The sequence below is a fragment of the Acanthochromis polyacanthus genome, chromosome 8 (genome assembly GCF_021347895.1).
Source record: "Acanthochromis polyacanthus isolate Apoly-LR-REF ecotype Palm Island chromosome 8, KAUST_Apoly_ChrSc, whole genome shotgun sequence".
In the NCBI taxonomy this organism is placed as follows: domain Eukaryota; kingdom Metazoa; phylum Chordata; class Actinopteri; family Pomacentridae; genus Acanthochromis; species Acanthochromis polyacanthus.
This window is the reverse complement of record NC_067120.1, coordinates 9,976,698-9,993,417: the sequence shown is the minus strand read 5'-3', so window position 1 is coordinate 9,993,417 and position 16,720 is coordinate 9,976,698. Positions and strand designations below refer to the sequence as shown.

General features: G+C 41.4%; 1 long non-coding RNA gene across 3 annotated transcripts in view; it reads right to left on the bottom strand.

The window, feature by feature from the left end:
- Window positions 1-913: 913 nt before the first annotated feature.
- LOC110962131 (uncharacterized) overlaps window positions 914-16,720 on the bottom strand; it is a 66,592-nt gene continuing 50,785 nt past the window's right edge. The window contains exons 1-3 of one of the 3 annotated variants that reach the window (XR_007943789.1): window positions 3,150-3,456; window positions 2,296-2,402; window positions 914-1,038 (exon numbers count right to left, since the gene is read on the bottom strand). This is a non-coding gene — a long non-coding RNA (uncharacterized LOC110962131). Of the gene's footprint in view, window positions 1,039-2,295; window positions 2,403-3,149; window positions 3,457-16,720 lie in introns of those variants that run through there. The other 2 variants (XR_002596410.2, XR_002596411.2) reach the window with 2 other exon arrangements.

Genomic DNA, 16,720 nt, shown 5'->3' with positions numbered 1-16,720 from the left:
TGGATAAAAATATCTTTCACCGTATTGACCAACAGGCAGAAAAACTACATCATGATTTCTGATGCAAAACGCATACTTTTATACCATCATACGGGCTTTTGAAAATCAAACAAATCTGAACCCACAGCTATAAATTACCCAACGTTGTCTGTAAAATATGTATATTCATGAAAATAAGTGGTAAAACTAGTGCAACAGTACTACGCCGACGTCAAACAAAAGCTCGTCAGTAATGTTTTATACAAATCCACTGATATAATAATTATACTATCCCCAGTCCTTAGTGGAGGTTGATTGTTCTTGCTGTGAGCTAACACACTTAATTGTAGTATGCAAATGAGAGCAATTACAAAGCTTTTAGGTGAAGAGATGACAGCTGAGGTTGGTTCTATTGGGGGCCTCACCCAAACAGTTGTCATGGAAACCACATAGAGTAACGCAACTGTCAAACGGATATAATCTCATGATATGTCCAGAAATTGCCTCCTCTTCTACTTTGTGCTCGCAAAACCGATCCATATGAAAGGGAGATTCTTTGATTACTGAACAAATTGTCAATTTGTGTTTTGCAAAGGAAAAGAGGGCTCATTTGAGGAAAAAGAAATGTTGGAATGGATTCAATTTCCAAACCAACACTTCATAAAAATGTAAAATATGCTCACAAACACAGTCCGAAATGCTTTGAGCATTTTTTTTCTAGTGTCAGTAATTAGTCACGTGTGGCTAAAAGGAATTTCCAACAATTATTTTTTAAAGTAGTCATTCAGCGCACATCGTTCTGTGCTGTGAAGTCGGAGGCTTGAACAAACATGCCTTCACTTAACATCTGTTCTAAGTAAGCAACAGTCTATACGCTATTGATTGGTGACAATTTTAGTTACTGTAGATCAAACAGACTTTCACACAGGCTGCACTCGATCAAAACCCAGCAGGCTTTATTTAGGTGAGAGCTTATTGTCAGTGGAGCCGCCCAGAGTCACCTCTTCATACAGCTGATCACATGACGGTCCTGATAACGGAGCTGATGATTGTCATCGTCTACAAAATCACACAGGATACAACCTTTACAATTAAAATCATCATCTTCACTTCTCATGATATATAATCTTGTTTAAAAAACACCCACATCTTGCTGTTTGACGAAGATTCACAATTGTAAAATTAATAACTTTTTAAGAGTATTTTCATATCTCTGAAATAAGTGTAAACTGTTCTGTGTTTGTTTACTCCAAACGACACAATCGCTGCATGAACGTGAAAAAAATTGCTATAAATTTTGTCAGATTTTTTAAATAAACAATATTATAATTACTCCCGTGGAGGCTTTTGTGAATGACACATGAGTTGCAACTGAGAATGAGATGTTATGGAGGTAAATGACAAGAGGCAGCTCGTAATTGAGGTGGTGGCGACGCGGGCCTGCTGATCTAATCCCTGACTCAGTCATGTGACCGCCTGCTCACCAATGGCGGGGGTGTTTTCACCACAAAGCCGAGGCAGCTGGGAAAATTGATTTCTCATCTGAGCTGTATTTGATAGCTTTCAAAATCAAAAATTGAAATTAACTAACCTACGCCCCGTCATTACAAAAGAGCAAATTAAACTGTGCAACAGCGGTTCCTCCGAGCACTGGAAGCCTGTGAAGGAGCTCTTCTCGGCCCTTGACTTTGTCTCATGCCTTCTGTCCAGTGTGGTATTAAAAACAACAAACACATGTGCTCTTTTTCCATTTGTGTGATGTAATCTAGTGAACAACTGCAATTTTGTAAATATAATTTAAAACACACATAAGACAAAAAATGCCTTGATTAGAGTGAAAACAGTTGCTAATTAATTAAACTAAAAGATTTTGTTAGGGACATTTTATTTTCTGCACAAATACTGATATTCCTCATGTTAAAATGTATAATGAAAAATCTCATAATATTTAATCAAGAGTGCATTAGAGTTAAAATATTAATAGAATAAATGAGTGTAATAACTGCATTTTATAGATGTAGCAGATCAGTCATGTTCCCCACTAAATTATAAACTAATTTAGAATTAAACACAGACAGCCACTATTTGCAAGGATATAATGAGTGACTAATTTATTGTTTATTATAATGATAATAATGTAAACAAGCATTTAACAAGCAGTTAGCAGTAACATTGCAGTGTGAGCGTGAGTGAAAGTGGACAAGACGTGAAGTGAAACAAAGTAGCTGGTTGCGCTGACAAACGACATGCCGAAACAGATGTTCCTGCAGGTGGACGTGAAGATCAATAGGCGGTGGAGAGCAGCTAGATAGTTACCTGAGCTGCTGGAACTTGTAGCAGATGTTAAACAGACTGATGCCCTGGAAGGCTGATCAATGGACAGGAGGCAGATGGAGGAGAACATGGAGGAGTGCTGGGAGGCGCTGTTAGCAGAGAGAAACATAAAATAATGGGAGTCACATTTGATATGCAGATGGGCGCCTGTCCACAACATTAACCCATCAACGCAAAAATAATAAGCTTCAACTTTGGAGAAAACTTCAGCTTCATCCAAAACTCTGCTCCCTTCGTCGACTTCCGTGTCATACTAATTACCGGCGAATTTATTTCTTCAAAGTCAGGATCCTGTTAAGGTGATTATTTGTCCCATATCATAAATTCTAACCAGGTAGGTTAGGGCAGCGTGATGACCGATATCAGGTGTGAGAAATGAGATTCAGCAGTTTTGCTGGGCTAAAAACTTGCCTAATTAGAAGTGGTAAGAGGTAGTGTCAAGCTGTGATCTAACAGACTATCACCTTTACCTCCCATTAGTGAATTAAATGCACACTGAAAATCCCAAAGTATCTCTCGGCCATCACTAGTGGCTCTAACTAGTGCGCTAACAATCAGATTTTTTTCTTATTTGCAGCATTTCGAGGGAAATATTTTTCACGTATTTTGCAAATACAGTACGCCAGCAAAAAAAAAAACTATTCAAAATATTCACTTGACAGCTTGAAAATATTACAATAAATTGCACTCAGTGAATGACACAATTCAATGTCAAGCTAGGTTTACAGTTAGTAACAAGTGCAGTGTTCCTCCAGTACTATGTACCTGCACATACACAGACTCACAAAACTCCAGAAACACATGGTTACTGTACACACACACAATCTCAGACACACATGCACAGATCTTCTGACATCCAGCGTCCCAGTGGCCTCGCTGTCCGAGAAGCAACTTGAACTAGGCGATAACCTGATAGACTTTATCTTGTCTTTCCTGGGTCTCAGTGAAGCCTGAAGAAGACACTTCAACTGCACAGCATCCCCCCAGAGTCCTAACCTTCCCCTCATCTCTCCTCGTCGGCATCGGTGCCTGAGAGCTGTCAGCGGCCTGTTGCTTATTGATGTTTCTGCATGTTTTATGTCTTTCGGAGATATGACGGCCCTGACACAGTGCTGATTTCAATCAGCTCGCCACATACCGCAGAGAGTGACAGCTGGGAAAGTAAGAAGGACAAAAAAAAAAAAAGAGGAGAGAGAATTGGTGGGGATGTCATTGGCTCAGATCAGCTCCGGTCTTGTGTCTGACCGAGGATTCTCCTCCCTTCTAATGAAAATGTTTCATTCACATCTCACATCTCATGCCTCCCTTGCTGATGAATTCAATAGAAGAAAAAAGAGAAACGAATAGTGAGGGAAAGAAATTCAGCTTTTGTCAGATTGGGGAGGCAAGAAGAGAGGATGACCCCTGAGCCAAAGGTTCTGACACTGCATCAATCCCTTTAGGGGTGAGGCCTGCTGGACTAGCTCTGGCTGAAGATTACTTCAGCACATCTGAGGGATGGCTGCTCTATCTATTTCACACATTCTATGCAGAGGAGAGCCTTGTATGCTTTGGATCCTGAGCTGCCCAGTAAATTAGGTCTGAGATCATTCCATGGAATGAAGGGAGCTATCCAAGGCAATTCAACTCCAAACCATTGACAGAGAGCTTACCGAACCCCTGAAAAAAAAGAGACACACATCTACTCCGTCTTTCTCTTTATGATACCAAATAGAATGTACCGTGGGTAATCCCAATAAGGCTCTTTACTTGCAAATTCAAGTATATGCACACATGTACCGATAAGACGCTCCCACACAGCTTTCTCACATACATGCTATTGAAAAAACATGCCACTTTCATTCAGCTGTCTGGTGCTTTTGTCCTAAAGAGAAGTAATATCTTTGACTCATTAGAATGCATGACGCTAAAATATGATGCAACGTAGAGTCTCATCGGGGAAGATATTTTTTGCCCTGAGTCCTACAGATTGTACTATTTATATTGCAAAGCTACCAGGAACAAAAATAAGATCGTAAAAATTAATATACATTTTTTTCTTGATTCCTAAATTATATATATTCACTGATAAAATGCCTAGGTATTGACTTTAATAGTGATATTTCATTCTGTGTTTCTTACCTTGTTTTCTACAGTGTTATCACCGACTTTAATTTAATCTCTACTAGACTTTAAAGTAGGAAAAAAAATCTCCAAGATCTCCCAGGCTTTTCAAACTTGTGTTTGTCTGAATCTGATAAAGCACAATTTATTCACATGTGTTTTCATTGAGAGATATCAAATTAATAGCTCTAGTCGAGGTACTTTACTTTGAGTGCGCAGTAATATTTCTTTTTTTTTTATAGAACACAATTACTGCAGCCATAATGAGATTCAAAACAAAGACTAAATTAGCTGTCATTAAATTATTTCAATTTCCTTACCCTAATAGAAGATTGTGACAGGTGTCATAGTTGGCGTTATGTTTGGCATCGCAACATGTTATAATGGATAATTGATCCATCAAAAAACATCAAGCCAAGGCAATAACTGGCTTGAAGCTGGCATACTGAACATGCAGAAAATCGAATTTAACCCCATGTTGACGAAGACACTCCCTTGCTCTGTCGATCAAGCATGTCTCTCGGTGACAGCTCTGTTCACATGTTGTTAAATAATCTAAAGGGAAAAAAGAAACATGAAAGAAAAAGCAGTCTCAGAGGAGCTGTCACAGAGAAAGGAAAATGCCATGGGGGGTGAGGAATGCCTTCAGTCGCGCAGCTTTTCACATTTTAATTTCAGTCTGCGGGACTGACTCATGGTAGCGCCTGAGTGAGTGGGTCCTGGGAGTCAGGGCTCGCGCTGACCCCTGAGCATAGACCAGCCCAGAGAGATGTCAGCTGAGAGCTCCTGAGGATCACCAGGCTGCCAAGCGCTTTGAAAGCTGCTGCCAATTCAGCCTAAGTTTCAGCTGAATGGTCGCTACAGAGAAGGGGAGCGACAGCAATAAAAACAGGTTGCAAAAGGAAGAGAATTTGCTTTCAAAATGTATTTGGCCTTTGACCTTGCATCCAACCCTGTGGCCTGCGTCTTTGAAGCCGAGCATATTTTTTTGAGAGACACTGAAAGAGGGGAGGGTTTTAGGGGTGGACTTGGGGCCTGTCAGTATAAATATATTAATAATCTGACAGCTTCATCTGCTTTTGAGGGCTAGACTTGACAGCTGCACAATGGCCTGCGCTGTAGTCCTTCTCGTACATGTCTAGCTTCCCTGTCTGAACAACACAGAGAGTTTATTAAGACATCACACTCCTGTGAAGTATTGATTTTACACCAGTCTCTGTCACTTACTGTATTAGCCAAAGCAGGAGCTCCAAAATAAACTATGACAGCTGCATGTAACCTGCTGAATATGTTTGAGAGAACTGCTCAGTTCAGGTAAATTTGCTTTTTATTTTGTTGTACATCTTTAATCTAATATCGCCTGGCCAAGTTCCGTGATCAAACATAAACACACAACAGAAAAACGCTTTGATTTTTTTTCTTTTCTTTTTTTTTTTTTTTTAAAGGGAATTTGAATTTTTTGACAGTGACAAATAAAGGAGAAATGCATTAGAGGAAAGATTGTTGCAATTAAGTTTCTGCATCTCAGGAAAAGGAGCAAGTGCTATCTTGAACAAAGGAGGGGGATGTGCATCTGCCTGTGGAAATGCGCCCCGCCTCTCAGACAGTGGGTCTGTCCGTGGAGAGACAGAGGGAGAGAGGGGTCAGAGGGAGCACAGGTAATTGAGGTGTCCCCTCCCCTCCCTTTTTTCCAGGGTTTCTCACCCCATCCTTTCACCCCCCACCCTATCCACACAGCGGGCACAATTACGCTCCCCATCACCCCACCAGCTGGCCCCGTGATCCCACACTTCTTACTAAACGCGACTCCATCGGCCCTTTTCCTCTTAACCTCTCAGCACCCGCTCCAAGGGAATGGTAAGGCTGCACACAAAAACGGCGGAAAAAACTCGCACAGTTCTACTACTTTTAACACTTTTCAAAAAAAGAAAAATACAAAAAGAGAAAAAAAGGTAGAAGTTGAGTTAAATGCAGGCGGTGCATCGAGAATTAAACTGAGTTTACAGAAAGTGTACGATTCGAAGTACGAATGATGTCTGGAAAGTGATTTAACTGCAAGACTATAGTGAATGTAAGTGGCAATAGGAGGCTGTGAATTAGTTGTAGTAAGATAATATTGTTTTGCGTAACAAGACACTGCCAATGTTGTGACAATTAATTTTGCACTTTAAATTAGAAGAAAAGTGACACATTTAGATACATTTGAATAAAACTGACAAATTCTACTTTCAATAAAGACCAGCCTGTCTAACATCGGGGATGCTAACAATTTAAATCAAGCTGTAATAGCTATCAACATGTATGTTAATTGAGTGGCTTGAAATAGATTTCAACACCCGAGTGTCAGTCTGATCATATTTCTCGAACACGCTCTGAGTGTCTCTTGATAGACAGTGTTTTCACTCCATCCCTTCACATTAATGAGTGGGAAGGCTCTCCTGTGCGTTATTACCTGAAATAATACCATATGGTAAAATGTAAACAACATCTGCATATTCATGTCATAACTTCATCTGTTTAATTAGTTCCAGCAAAGCAGTTTACCCTCTGAGGCCCTCCCTGTCAGAGCAGTGATGGTAGAGTCGTGCCCTGCTGTCGGTCCTGACAGTCCTCCATTGTTCAGCTGACGCTCCGGCCCTGTCTGTTTAATGCCAGGTGCATCTTTACAGGCCACAGATCAGGTGAAGCGAGTTAGTGAGCTTCTTTCACTCTGATGCCAAACCTGACACATCCCTGTTTAGCAAGGAGACCCACCAATTATTTGAGGATATTCTTCTTTCTTACTATTTTTTTTCTTTTTTACCTGTAAGCACAGTTTGGTTAAAAGCCAAACTTCCTCCAAAAGACGCCATCTCTGACATGCATCACTTGCTGTGAGCACACAGCCAATAATACATGTGGTGATCTGTTTTACGCTCTCGCTACCACACCGTCAGGCAGAATGTGACACACAGAGCTCAGGTCAATCGCATGCGTAAAATAATACCAGATACTGTTTATTTTGTTTCCCGATTTACACCCAAGCAAAGATCAGGCCTATAGACAATTGCCATGAAATATAATTCATGCAGACATATGCCTCATGAATAGGTGCTCTTTGATATGTAACACTGCTTCACAGTATTTGTAGGCACGTTTCATTTGGCAACCAGTACTTTTCTATATATTACAAAAACAACCCCAGTGCCAGAACATTCACAATATTTTAAAATATTTTTCTTCCTTTCTTTTTTTTTTTTTGACACTTTCAATTCTATGTCCCGCAAAACAAAGAAATAATAAAGAAACACAGAGCAATGTGGTATGAAAAGCTTGAGTGGGTATTCTCTAATTAAATTCTCCTTCATCAGGCACTCGTTTGTGCACAAGCATTAATACTTTTGACCCCTTGCAGCCTGAACACTAACATGCCTGAGGAAGGAAAAAGAGGAGGGAAATGAAAGAGAAAAACATGAGGGAATATCTTATTAGGGAAGTCAGGCATGTTTTGGCCCTCGTTTCTTGATGGCTGCTCTTGGTGTCGCGACCTACTGGCGTCTAGCTAATACGACAGTGTATGCCATGCCATTGTTCTCAATCAATAACTAATTATCAAAGTACTGGCTCCGACTCGTATTGTCCTCTTTGCTTGGAGCCCCTTGTTGTGGACTGAAAGACAGAAAGCGGAAGAAAGGGGAAAGGAGGGTGGCTTTTGGCTGCACAGTGATGCTGCCGCCACAACATCCTCGCAAGCCTTTCAAGATACACTTTGCCGTCAGTTTGAATTACCATTCCCTACTAATTGATATGAATTAGAACAGAAGAATTATTGTTGCTGCTGAATGTCATAACGATATCCTCAAAGTAATCATGGGAGACAAAAAGAGAACAGCACAAAACACACAAGCAGACCAAATAAGAAAAGACAAATTAAGCCGACTCCTGCTAGGGACTTTGCAAACGAGGCTTTAGACAATGGGGAAAGAAAATTAGACTGCTACCAATCTGTATGTTTCATTATTTCAATCTTGTTTGCAAGTATGAACCATGATTTTAACTAAAGAGAATGGAGTCCTTTTCCAGCAAGAAAGCATGGAGCTGTGCTTTATTTGCGAGCCATATCTTAACCATCAACAGGTTCAAACGCAGCACTCTAATCACTGATACAATGTCCTTTTATCACCTTGTCATTGTTAGTTGGTTTTTACAAATGAGCTGACAGAAATAGAGGAGCCCAGTAATTCGTAGTTGGCAACATAGGGAGGATTGTGCGCTGGTGCCTGCCTGTCTATGTGCTTCCTAATAGAGTGGCAAGTCCTGTCATCCCACGTGGTGACACAGTTCACTTCTCCGTAGCCCTGTTGGTGCAACTGGCACCAGGACTGGGGGGCTGAAACCCCCAGGAACCCGAGGGGTGGCTGGTGCCCCAGTGGCAGGCAGAGGTCAGCCTGGTGAAAGTGCTGCCCTCAGGACAGCGAGTCTAATCCCACAGCAAGAGCATGGCAGCTGGAGCAGCCCATCCGTTCAGGCCGTGTAATGATATCACTTATACTAGATCTGATGTCTGACCTCATTACCAGAGTTTAATTGTGTTGCTAACAGAGTTTCAGTTCTTCTTTTCTCTGGCCTCTCTTTTTTGTTTTGGACAGCTCCTTAAAACAATTTCTATGTTACTTACAAAACTAGATTTAAAAAAAACTATTAATGCTTAGTTTTGCAAATGTGAAATATTCCTTAAAAATATTTAAATCGGCAAAATGGATACTGTAAAATTAAACATTTCAACATTATTAATCATTTATTCTTAGCAACTCTGTGAGGGCTCCATAAAAGTTCAAAAGTATGACATACACACACAAGATACTGTTTATATTTATGGAAAAATCAACTTTTCACTGACAATCTCCAGCTTTATTTTCAACTTAAAAATGACACTAAACAAATTTAAACTTGCACTGTTTTTTAATAGATGACAGGTGGTTATTGATAGGGTAATAATTTCAAAATTGAGAAGAGGGTATTAAAGCAGCAGTTCATTAACACCTTTTAAATATACCTGGTCCTTATCACATTGTGTTTATTACAGATGAGTGTGAAAAAGCTTCACTACGTATGTAAATGACCATGGTGTCGTTCACACTTTTAATTAGGAAATTTGTTTTATTTTTTTGTTCATTACACAACTCTAGGCAATGATTTAAAAGTGATAATTTTACCCTCAGATTTTTATATGGAGGTTTTCACTCATCAGATTTATGTAAAGCTACATGTTCTGGATAACTGCAGGGGACAGAGTATTCTGTCTCAGGGGAAATATTTCTTTTCTATTTGTGCACACTGTTTTGATGCATGAATCCAGAAAAGCCACCCCCGCCCTAACTTGTTATGAGCCGTGCAACCTGAGAGCCAGCCATAACCTGCCCTCCACCATGAAGGAAATAACTCTCTTTCATGCCATGACACCACATGAAATATGAATAATGAAAACAGACAGAGTTGTGGTGTAAATAGGAAGCGTAACTGGGGCTTGGAGCTGCAGATAGCGGCTGTGTCTCCTCGCTATCACCAGCCCTCTCCCTCCCACACAGCTCAAGAGGCAGTGTCATCTTCGTTTCCTACTCGGTGTCCAAGCTGCAGCCCTCCGTAACCCGTACGCTGTTAGGAAGCTACCACTGGGTCGTGAGGAACGGGCCACCACTGTTAATGGGGTGGCTCTTTGAAAACATCACAACACAAGTAAACAGGGCACTCCATTGTGTATTAAGTGCAGTGAAAGTTTGAGTAAAAGAATCAAGGTGGGTAAAGGTTAGAGGCAGAAGGTATGTTTGTGCAAACAGCAGTGTGTGTACAGGTGCAATGAGAAAGGTGCCGCGCTGTATTGAAAGTGCCTCATTACTGCCCTTACCATTTTCTTCATATAGTGTAGCTATGTGCCCTTGAAAACAGACCCCAATTAATTCTTTGAATTGTGCATGTGGATAGATTTTCCAATATTCTCATCATGAAAGAGCAATTATAATTCCATGATTCATATGCACACTCCATTTGAAGCAGCTAGCCTCGCCCATTGTCAGTTGTCAGAGAAGAGGATAAACCATGAAAAGGCCTAATCCTGCTATGGGCAGCAGGCTTTAATGAGCAGCCTGTCTCAAGCAGAGCCATGTGATACCCTGGCTGGGGCTAGACCAGTGCATCGTGGAGGTCAGCTCCTAATGGAGGGCTCCGTGGCTTCCCCTCTGGAGAAGGGTGGAGCCCACTTACGTTGACCTGTTAAGTCAAGTTGCTCTCCTCTGACCCGCCAAAAGATGCCTGAATGTGGGAGATTGTCAGGAAAGCTACAGCACAAACAGCCGTGCTGCCTGCAGGCACTGAGGCTCGCTAGAAATGAAAGGAGCAAAAAAAAAAGAAAGAAAATGCCAGCTCAGAACAGGAGACTGGAGCCTGTGAAAGATGTAAATTCAAAGCAAAAGCAGCAGAACTTTAACCTATGGGCTATTATGCGGCAAGTGAAATAGAGCTGCCGCTTGGAATTAAGGGACAATAGGAAGTTCAGGCCAGGGGCATTTAACCAATGGACATCTAGTGTATCAGATCCCAATCTTAATGACATCAGTGACCGAAGCTTTGCAGAAACTCTGATCTCTGGTGGCATAAAGAAAGGGTCACAGCCAGGGGGGATTAGTGAAATATATGGAAAAACTGAAAAAAAAAGAAAAAAATGAAAATAGAAAGGATAATGAAAAGAGGTTATGAGAAACCAGGGGAATATTATTGCCGGACTTCAGTGAGATGCAGAGGGGAGGAAAAAGCTGTACAAATAGTCATGGGATTGCAAAGTCAATAACACGTGCAATCTTCACAGACAGAAAGCTATAATCAACAAGAATCCATATTGAGGGTGAATGCCAGAGTTTTTCAAAATGTCAGTGGAGTGTGTTTGCAGAAGGGCAGGAATGACAGATGAAGAGCAGGGAGGTGAGTGGCAGGGACACAAGGACAGGCAGACTCTGTGCTGATGAGGTCCTGGACACAGAGACCAGGCAAAGTGCAGCGCCAGGCCAGGAGAGCGCTCTGCCTCAGCCTGCTCCCTACAGAAAAGCCAAGAGGAGTCAGCAGCGCTACCGCTATCTAATGGGAACCCTCCACTTAAAATTCACAGGTTAACAAGACAGCAGGCAGCCCGGATTGCAAAATGGTAGCAGGAGTGATTTGTGAAGACACTTTCAATTGACGATTTTAGCAATGATAAAATTACTTTTCCATTCTTAGTATAGTCCTATAAAATACAATGCTTTGTAATAACGGGCACAACACAGCAACTGAAAAATGGGTGATTGTGCGGGAAGTGCAGTTTTTTTTTGTGTGTGTGTGTGTGTGAATATAAGCACTTAAAGTTGAGTCATTTTAGGGATATAGATATTTTCCATTTTCAACTCTGACAAAAATGCAGTGAAATAGAGGGGCCATTTTTTTCTTTTTCGATTTCTGTCTCGTAAATCCTTTTCAAACGCAATTCCCATTCTTCTTTTGAGGTCTTTTAAGTCATTATAAATGTTTTCTCTCTCCCTCTCTTTCTGTCTGTCTGTTTCTCTCCCCTCTCCCTAGCTTTAGTCTTCTTGAATAAAATAAGTGCAGATTTGCTGGAAATCAGTGGCTTTTGTGTGTGGCTGCAGGAGCATGGTGAAATGTTTGGACACTAATACCCATTCATTTCGGTAGCGCCATAAATAAAAGCTGCCAGCTATGCGGCTGCCGTGAAGTGGTATTCTTTGGTGCCCAGCGGGATGTCCTGTTCACATTAGCGCAGCAGGGAAAACTGGCCGGAACAGCCAGACAACTAAATCAAGACATTGTCAACTTCTGACAAAATTGCTATGGGGGGAGAACCGGTTTTAAGAGGGGTTGTGCATGTCTGCATGTTGCAGTGTGTGTGTGTTCGTAAGACAGAGAGAAACAGACAGGGAGAGCAATAGAATGAGAGAACAGGGGAGGCACAGGGGAGAGATATATCTTTTCAAAATTTAGTATATTCTGAAAAATAATTCCTAGCTGAGTAACACCATGGGGCTGACATGAATGAGGAAGTGTTGCTAGAATGGAGACGGCAGGGCTTAGCTCAAGAAATAAAACCTAAACTTCCACAAGCACTCATCTCCCGTTGTGTTTTCTTCCTAAATCCATGGCAAAACGCTTGTCAGGATCAATTTTCCAATACGCATGAATGGTGTGCAAGTGTTCCTATGGTGATATGATAGAAATACCACGGAAAAATATACCTGCAATATGTTCTGACTTTGTCGCTACTGAATTTAAAACAAAGCAGCAGATTCCTGACTCATTTCTAAGTGACAGTCTCCTAATTAACAACTAAACATATGTATCCTGTCTGTACATATGAACTTTATTAATCCCACTATACCCAAAAGAAGGGAAAAAAAGTCAGGGCTCCAGGTCGGGACAAGCAGCCCACATGTGGCAAAATGTCATAAAGCATACTCCTTTAAGCCCAGTTCCAGCCCTGGGCTAGAGTTGCAGGTGGTCGATTGCCTGGTCTTCACAGAGGTTAACTCTTAGGGAGCGCTAAAAGCTGCAGGTTTGAAACGGAGTCCTATCATCACTGTAGGCCTTAGTGCCAACAAGACCCAGATAATGACAACTCTGACCTCAGTTAAGTACATAGCACAGCAAGAGCTCTTGGATGTGCTGCCCAGAACAATGTACATGGAGAAGAGAAATGCCGCGCCAGGGCCACAGCTGGGACATGCCATGCCTGTGGGCCTGCCATTTTGATTAGGGGTAACTAAGCCTTTTAACATAGTTAGATTGAAAAGGAAAAAAAGACGGGGTGGAGCTTCTATTCATATATTTTCGCCTTATAAAGCCTACTTGACAACACAGTGGTTCAACACTTCCCTACAATGGGGAAATGAACCATTACAGTGCATGTCAGAGGCCTAATGTGTACTCCAGATTATGTGCGGAGGAAAAGAATGAAATGAGGTTTGGCAGTGCCACCGTGAGGTTGTGGCTGGATTTTGTGTATCTCGAGGCGTCCTGGAGCCCATCCAGACTGCCCCTCTTTTGGAGTTCTGTGAACTGGAGATGAGAGGAGTGCTCCCTCTTTCTGCAGGCTCTAAGTTAGAGTCTTTGCTGTGGGGTTCAGTGGACCTTGAGAAAACACCAGTGAATCCGTCACCATCATCTCTCCTGGGACAAAGCTGGCTGGCCACTTCTGAAGCTCCACTGACCCAAGGCTTGAACCCTGCTGCTCTCCATTCCCTGCCCTACACAGCCACTGGGAATCTATGACCTCAAGTTCATCGGGAATCACACACTTGCGTGGCAGTTTCAAAAGCAATGGCTGGCTCTGTCATGTTTTTAAACTGTGTTGTGCCCTCCACTGGCTTTGTGCAAATTTAACAAAACAAAATATTGATATGCACACTTTCTGTTTAACAATTACTCATTTTCAAGGCAGCGAAGACATATTGCGGAAAACAAAGCTCTTTTTAAAAAATAAAAATAAGTGTCTTGTTTTTAAACATTGTGCAGTCTCCACATTAAAAACATATCATGGAATATGAAAACAGTTATGATATTGTAATAGCTTTCTTAGTGCATCTGAGCCCAGATGGCTCTTAATTGGTTGGCAAAGGGAGCAAGAGGTCTTTTTTTGGAGGCATGAGTGTGTGATTGTTGCTGCTGAATTGCTGCTGTGAAAGGCTGGCTGCGTGATGTGGAGATGGAACAGTGTGAGCACAGGTCGCACAAAGGAGCCACCAGCCCTGCACGCGGGGGGATGCTGGGGGTGTATAGTGTGTGTCTGTTGGAGGGTGTGAACGCAAGACAGCTTAAGATAGGAAAGTGGAGACATGTAAAGGCGGGGAGGATACACAGAGAATCTGCACAGAGTGAGAAAGTCATCAAGACTTCTTTTTTTTTAAATCCAACAACAATTCCCTCGTACTATAACGCTGCTCAGGCGCCATATATTCAGCTGTTCACTAACCAAAAACACAACTCTATCATATATCAAGAAGAATACTAGGAAAGTGTTCTGCTACTTCTTAAAATAAATGTTTGATTGCTTGTTATCTGAGCTGACGTTTTCCAATTAATACCAATTTCAACACTTTCTGATAAAAACAATTTCCTGCAACACTATAATCTGTATTACACACTACATCCTTCACAAAAACATTGCTAGCATCTATCACATTTTTCACACATTTGGGAGGAAGTTTGACATTTTCTCAACACTTCTTTAACCAAATAACTACAGCACGGTTAATGGAAAAGTAACTCTAGCCATGGTAGTCAGGCAGGCATATTTGGTAGAGCTCAGAAGCTTCCCTTGCAATTAAAATCCTTATTCATGGCATTCTGATTTGTAATAAATTCATTTTAGATAAGGAACATTGGATTATAAAAAGAACTGTCCCTGGAAAAAAATGCTTTTTTTGTTTTCGTCAGTATGCAGAAAACAAACTAAACACTGACCCCAAAATTGTAGATCCATCCTTTCTATTCCTCCTTCCACTCTTTGTGGCATTCAAAAAGATTCACCTCATTTCAACACGTTGCTGCCTCACACACCTGCATTATTGCACAAATTCCGTGTAGGTAAAATAAATTTAACGGAGCTGTCCTGGCTTAATAAAACACTGCAAGGTCTTAAGGCTGTGCGCGGGGAGACATAACCAGGATAGATGAAGACCTAACACTTGTGCAACACCTTCTAACAGGATGTCTTTATGGCAAGGAGCAAAATTAAGCTGTGTCAAAATGGCAGGCCAAGGGAGAGGTTGCGGTAGACATCAAATCAACAGCAGTCCAATACAAGATCCCATTATCAATGACACTATATGGGTGCCCCCGGCCAAAAGTCCCCTGCACTGGAGAAGTTAAGGTGTTGCTTGATTCATTAGTGCCTGTGTCTGAGCCGAGGTGATGGCTCTCTCATTGTCCTGAGAGGGGTGAAAACTGGAATGTCTTTTCTTCCTGTCAACACTGTGTCACTTTAATTTCTTTTTCTGACGCCCAGTCTTGACACCTGGAAAGGTTTTGACCGCGCATGGTAGCAAGGGATCATAGGAGAGTCCTATTTAAAGGGAGTGGTTGACACTGTTGACATTTCATTCTCATTCTTCCTTGCTGCCTCACCTTTTCTTGTAAGAATAAAAAAAAAATGCACTGAATTATAGGTAGATAAGTTGTTCATTGTTTGAAAGGCCAGATAATGATCAGTCATAACTCAGATGTTCTTTAAAAAAATTTGGCCAGACACTGACACTATCATCTGCATGTTTGAAAATGATCACAGATGGCCAGCGGAGGGATTCTAGATATTAAAATATCTTGCAGTAATTTAAATTAAAGATGCAATCTCACTCACATTATTATTAACACAACTCAGAGGGAGACTTAGTGAGGCAATTTAATTGATTAAGATAGACTGAAGCCACAACTAAACAAAATTGTTAAAAGAGTGATTGTAATGCACATTATTGTCTAGCATTTGTGTTGAAGTATTTACAGTATGAAGTCATCCGTAATACACTGCTAGAATATAATAGCTGTCGATGGATGCACAGTGCTAATAATGTAATGTGCCCCTCCCTGAGGGAGCTGATCTCCTCATCTGGGTCATGGTGAGTATTAAAAGGGTTAAGGGTGCACAGTAAATTTATTGTGGGTCTTCCAGCACCAATGGGCCAGAGCACTAATGGATGACCTTGGGGTTTGGCTGTTCCAGACTTGAGGAGATCATGTCTCACCACCTCCCTACCACCAGGATGACCCTGGTCCTCTCTGCCCCTGGCCTCAACCTTTAACTCACTGATCTTTGACCAAATTATTAAGCAGACACCTGCTTTCCGGTGTATGGCCAGAGAGTGGGGGGAGAACTCGTTCTGAGTACTCTAATTTGATGTAGATGTGTGGTTCGACAGTGTAAATCTCGCTAAAGATAAACCCATCTGTTAGACTTCATTGCAGTGTGACTTTTTTTTCTGATGCCTGCACACAGCGTAATCATTTTACTGTTTATGCTGGGTAACATAGCTTCATGAAATTAATTAGCTTTGATAATCTATTTTAAATCTAGCACTATTGTTTGAAATCACGAAAATGCTATTGATTTATGGCCACATTACCTCCACACAATGCTGCATATAATTTATGAGGACAGGCCCCTGAGTGAGGGGACAAGTATTTTTGTAGGAGATAAAATTGGGCCCTACGGCTGTTGGCTCCGGTGAAATTACTTCCTGTTCATGTGATAGATGTACAATAACTTTCAGGTACAGTTCTCCAGAGCAGACAT